Source organism: Sinocyclocheilus anshuiensis, unplaced genomic scaffold (genome assembly GCF_001515605.1).
Source record: "Sinocyclocheilus anshuiensis isolate Anshui unplaced genomic scaffold, SAMN03320099.WGS_v1.1 scaffold204, whole genome shotgun sequence".
Taxonomy (NCBI): domain Eukaryota; kingdom Metazoa; phylum Chordata; class Actinopteri; order Cypriniformes; family Cyprinidae; genus Sinocyclocheilus; species Sinocyclocheilus anshuiensis.
Window position 1 is genome coordinate 246671 of NW_015557064.1, and position 6242 is coordinate 252912.

At 38.0% G+C, this 6242-nt stretch overlaps 1 pseudogene; it reads right to left on the reverse strand.

Moving 5' to 3' along the window:
- LOC107676567 (isoaspartyl peptidase/L-asparaginase-like) overlaps positions 1–3175 on the reverse strand; it is a 23675-nt pseudogene extending 20500 nt beyond the window's left edge.
- Between the last annotated feature and the right edge of the window lie 3067 nt (positions 3176–6242).

A 6242-nucleotide genomic window follows, 5' to 3' on the forward strand; every position in this document is an offset into this window, starting at 1 on the left:
TTTTCATTCAGTTCGATGTAAAAACAATAGGCTAAGTATGTCTTGCATCCTTTAATGTTAGCGAACATTGCAAATAAATTGGTTGCAAAACGGTATCCACTCACGTTTAACTTTTTGTCTGGTTGTTACGGTCAGAAAAAAAAATGAATTACATTACTAAATGTTATAGCCTAGCCAATGATCACTAGATTTTATATAGATGTTACTATAATGATTCTGTAAATGGTGATCAGCACCCAAATATTGTATATAATGTGGAAGCTACTGCCTTTTGCCTTGGCGTGACATCTCACTTTTTGCAGACAGTGCAAAGGCAGAGTACCTACAATAACTTCAAAATAGCGGTAGAAATCAAGTTTGAGATAATTTTCATTAGAACATCTAATTGTCAGATTTCCAGTGTCCTACCCATAATTACTTTTTTCTGGACAAATAAAAATCTTTAAAGCCATTTTTCTAAGTTTCACAGCGAGTTTCACACTCTGGAGCAGAGCGGCAGTCCGCCTGTCACTCAAGTGGCCACGCCCTTAATTATGCAGAACTTTAAGGCTTAATATAATTTAAACGGATGAGTTATAAAAAAAAATCACCCCCCTCACAGTTGTCATGAAGGGCAAAATTAGCTATATAGACCAAAAGCACTTTTTGTACCAGGCTGTAAACATATTTTTTTCTGCTGTAAAGTTGGGCATTTTAACATGTGGAGTCTATGGGACTGACTCCCTTTTGGAGCCAGCCTCTAGCGGTCAGTCGATGAATTGCAGTTTTAGTCACTTCCGTATTGGCTTCAAGCCAGAGACCGAGAGGTTGCCGCTTGACTCGCGCACATCAACCAGAGCAAGAGCAAGAGCGCGTCCATCAACGTGCTTCATTCCTGACAGCGCTGCACAGGACTTGCTCGAGAAGAATGTCTCCTAGTGATGGCGAGATGAAGCCTCATGAAGCATTGAAGATTTTCAGCCAAGTGGTTCACAAAAGGGTTAATTTCTCGAGGCTTCATTTGCTCACAATACCACCTGGTGGCCAAAGAGTGTAAAACAAGCAGATACATTACAGATGACCTGATGTGATCTATGAAACACTGTATTTTGCGCCAGTTACGGCTTAGAAATAATGGTGAAGGAAAAAAAAAATCAATTTCTACATAGACTTATCTATTTATATTAATATAATGTGTATTTTCTAGTGGTATATAATGATTGTATAACATAATATAACATAACTGTGTAATAAACGTATTGGATTGAAATGAATGGGGCTATCAAATGTGTGTAAATCAAGTCTTTGCTCATAATAGGCAGGAGGGGCAATATTATTAGTCTAAAACTGGAAAGTGGCTGGGTTTAACAGGGCAGAGAACTGTGAATTTACAAGATTTGAACTGCTTCCTGAACCAGTCAGGCCAAGTGAGGCTTCGGACGTCATCAATGACGTCATTGCTCTAAACTAAAGCGATACAAGCCTCGATACTAGTGATGCAAAGTCCGATTCATTTCTGCGAACCGATTCTTTTCGGACAGATCGGCACATCGAACCGGTTCAAAAAGCAAATTAATCGGTTCCTGACGTCATCAAGCAATAATGTCTCTACGCATTTCTTTTCTAACTCAGTGCCATGTCGTATCAATGAAAAATTCAAATAAGTCATTTGTGTCAACGCATATTGAAACATTCAAAAATAAAGTTATTTGTGTGAAAGCATATTGCTGATTATTGCCATATAATTCACTTAAGTTAATGGTGTTTGTGGTCACAGTTTCATTCGCGGATCCTCCGATACGACTGACTGACCAATATTGACTAGAATACAACTTGGATAAGATTCCTAAAAGTTTCGCAACTACAGCACACATTACAGACATTGATGCACAAACGCAGATATGTTTCTACATGTCTACCGTATAAACAATGAATAAACCAGTCTTATAAACTCCTTGATTTCGCTTAAGCAACTTTATATAAAATATGCATGCCAATAAACTATTGTAAAATTTATTTACATCACTCGACAGAAAGGTTTTTGCAGGTTTTAATAAAATGTAAATTAATAACATAATAAACAAGCATATTTCCAGTACGCGCCTCGGGGTTGCACAGTATCTTCAACTCACTCATCAGAATCTTCGGTAATCCTCGGCAAACTTCGCCACGGCTAATTCGGTTATTGTTGAGTCCTCGGTAATCCTCGGCAAACTTCGACAATTGGTCGAACCGGCTTATTTGGTTCTTTTTGAGTTGGACGTGCTACTTCGGCTGTGCGTCCTGCGTCATCAACCCGGAACTAAAGTTCGATTCAGTTCGATTTGTGAACCGGCTCGACCGGTTACTTCCTGAGAACCGTCTCAAACGCTCCTCGCCACAGAACGTAACATCACTAATGTCTCCAAAGAAGTGTGTTTTTAGATGTGAGGGAAAGATAACCTTGTTCAGCTTCCCAAACAACACAGTTTTAAGAGAACAGTGGATGCGGTTTGTTTTTCCGGGGCAGCAACGGAGTTACGCACGTGTGTTTGTTTGTTCCTGTCATTTCAGTGACGAATATTATAAACAAGGCCCAGTTTGACGCTGGATTTGCACATCGTTTGATACTGAAAGATGGAGCAGTCCCAGTGATAAAAGATCCCGGTCATGAGTCGGAACCGCAGGCGGTAAGTAAAACTTACTGCATCAAATTTCTGTGTTTTGCTGGTAAGTGCTCGTCACGCTTTAGCTCCGCCCACGGCACGCCTCCAGGAACTCGGCTGTTTCCGGAGAGAATCGTAAAGCTGTATCTTTCTTTTTTAAATCTGATAAAACTAAAATCTCTTCGGCGATATGAAGGATGCAATACTACTATAAAGGTACTCAAGATTAACATGAGATTGGTTTTTCGTTCTTTTTTACAGAACAGAAAATATAATGCATATTTTAAATAGAGATCACAATAATCATTAACCCTTTCGCACGTGAGTTAAAAATATTCTAGCTGAGCCCCCAGCGTGAGTTTTTTTTAGTCAAACGTTGGGTCATCTTCCAAATACCTCACAGCTTTTTCTACAGCGTCAGTTGCAGTCCCACCATTCTTAAGAATAACGTCGCCTGCCTGCACAGCATTCTTGACTCCAGCCACAGATGCTTCGGCTAACATGTCCGGGATGGCCCACGGGCCACCATGCACCACAATCACAGTCTTCATCCTCTGTCTTCCTCTAGACCTGAGGAAACAAATGTGCGTGTGCTGTCAGGAGGGAGGATATTACTGAGAGCTTGCACATTATAATATATTGCCCTTGGACTGTTCTGAGCTGTGTAATTTATTCAGATGAACACCGATAGAGTGGCTAAATGCAACTTTCACAGCTCATCTCAATGAGAAGTGTGTCTGGGGTTGTTTACAGGAAGCAGGTTTTCAGGCTCCTGTCATGTTTACTCAAGCTCTATTAAAGTGAGGGCTTGAGAGATGAAAGGAGCAATTCCCTTTGGTTTACCTGAAACAATTTTCATATGTTTCACTAACCAGAAGCATGCCATGACTAAATGAAGACCACTACAAAAATGCACCATGGTAACCAGGGTCTTGACCAAAATGCCACTGTTTTTATAGTTTCTAAAATAAAGCTGTGGCAACCATAACTGTCATTAAAAAAGAAAGTAAAAATGCATCAAGATTCTGAATGCTGTATCAAGGAAATTCAATTTTCATTTACAATTATAGCAGCTACAACAATACACTTTGACAGTGCTGGGTAGTAACTGATTATATATAATCTGGATTACATAATCAGATTTAAAATGCAATTTTTAAAAATACTCATAATCAGACTACAGTTACTTTTTTAATGATTACATGATTACTTAATATTCACATAATGGCAGTAAATTATTCATAATTCATTGATTCTCCCTAATTCTTTTTTTATCTTTTGAAGTTAATTTTCTAAAAGGATCTATTGCTTTATGTGTTTGGAAAGCAGACAGACCACTAGTCAGGGGCTAGAAACCTGCAAAAAATGACAATATTTTACTGTGTTCTTTGACATTTTTATGGAAAATGCTGGTAGGAAGTCACTTACAAGATTATCCCTTACGAAAAACCATGGTTTTACTACAAAAAAAAAAAAACATGGTTACTATGGTAACCACAAATTAACCATGGTTTTGCTACACTAATGGTTGTGGTAATGGTTGTGCATGGTTTAACCACGGTATTTGTAGTAAAACTGGTTATACAAATGGTAATCAATATGCCAAAAAACCATGGTTACTACACTTACTATAATAAAACCATGGCCTTGATAGCATACGTGCATCACGGAGACGTCTATTTGACGTCTGCATTTACATCTGCAAGACGTATTTTTCAGTGTTTGCTCATCTGCAATACGTATAGGACGTTTCCTGTCAGAGACACGTCAAAGGGTTAAGGTCTGTTGAAGTTTTTATAGTGTAAACTAAATTGAACATTAAGCTGAACATTGAAATTATATATATTATATATATATATATATATATATATTGACCTACAATGTTAGGGTTGGACCAAACCATAAGTATAATTTGAGAATTAAAACTAACCTAATTATGGTAACCACAAATTAACCATGGTTTTGCTACACTAATGGTTGTGGTAATGGTTGTGCATGGTTTAACCACGGTATTTGTAGTAAAACTGGTTATACAAATGGTAATCAATATGCCAAAAAACCATGGTTACTACACTTACTATAATAAAACCATGGCCTTGATAGCATACGTGCATCACGGAGACGTCTATTTGACGTCTGCATTTACATCTGCAAGACGTATTTTTCAGTGTTTGCTCATCTGCAATACGTATAGGACGTTTCCTGTCAGACGTAAAATAGATATCTAGAAAATGCCTTTAAGATGTTTATCATTTAGAATGTATGTAAAACTGGCATCAGATGTTTGTACAGCAGATGCTTTCCAGATGAAGCAATTTTTAACAAACATCTTGCAGACCTATATGTGTGCTATCTGGGGGTTAATTTTCGTAAGGGATTAGCGTTAGTGTGATTTTTGTTATGCGTGTTGTCGTCATGGTAAATACTGAGTTTATGTACGCCGGAGACAATGTTTCGAGGCCGACCAGTAAGTTTTACTTACTTAAACATATGCACATTTGCCTGATATAACACTATGTAGACATATTCGCCAGATTAAAAAAGCATAGGCTATGCAGCGGCATATTTTAGTTCTATTAAAATTAGTTGGACGAGCTAAAACGAAACTGAAAATGAGAGTGGCTCTATATTGATCAACTGCTCAGGCGTGTTTTCCAATTATTAAAAATAAAAAAGAAGAATATGACAGAAAATACCTGTGGACTTTGGTTAACGATGATGACATTTGTAACTTTGCTTCAGTCATACGGAAACTGGACTGTCAGCGTGTTGTCAGTGGTCTAGAAACGGCACGTGCTAACCGTACAGTGTCGTGCAAAGACAAAGTGCTGGGTTGTTAAAGGTCACATATTGTCAAAACTGAAATTTCCTGGCTTTTTTCATGATAACTGAGGTCTAGGTGCTATGTAACTACCATATATTATATATATATATATATATATATTGACCTACAATGTTAGGGTTGGACCAAACCATAAGTATAATTTGAGAATTAAAACTAAACTAATTTGGCTGTAACAAATCAGAGTTTTTTTTTTTAATTGGTCCGAAGTATCATTTTTTTCAGTGTATATAGAAGGACGGATGGACAGACAGACAGATACTGTAGGTAGGTTCTAGAGTAATACAACATTATCTCATTCTCACACACATATCTCATTCTTATCTCTGTCATGACACCCTGACATACTCCAGACTGCTATCCACTCTAATGTCTTCCCCTTAATACTCTAAACAGGATTGCATTATTCATCTATTGATCAGTCTGTGCCTCTGGCTTACCCTAGTGTATAAACTGATCCTGATGACCCACTGAATGTGCTCTGATATGAAGAGGATTAGCCATTTCACTTACGATGGCAGTTAGCCTCCACAAATGAGATTGGCACCGACAGGGCGGTATGTTAATGAAGTGTCTTGTTTTACCCTGCTTTCCTCCTTGTAATCTGATAATTATTTGAGAACCTCTCACCTTACTCTCAAGATGGTCATTAACAAAGTGTCAAGGGTGTGTGCTGAAATACTGTCCCACTCAGAGCCTAGATGAAGTCTCTGACAAACTACTGAATCTGCACTTCCTCTGCTTGAAGTCTTTTATTGAAAAAGTCAAGTTCAAGG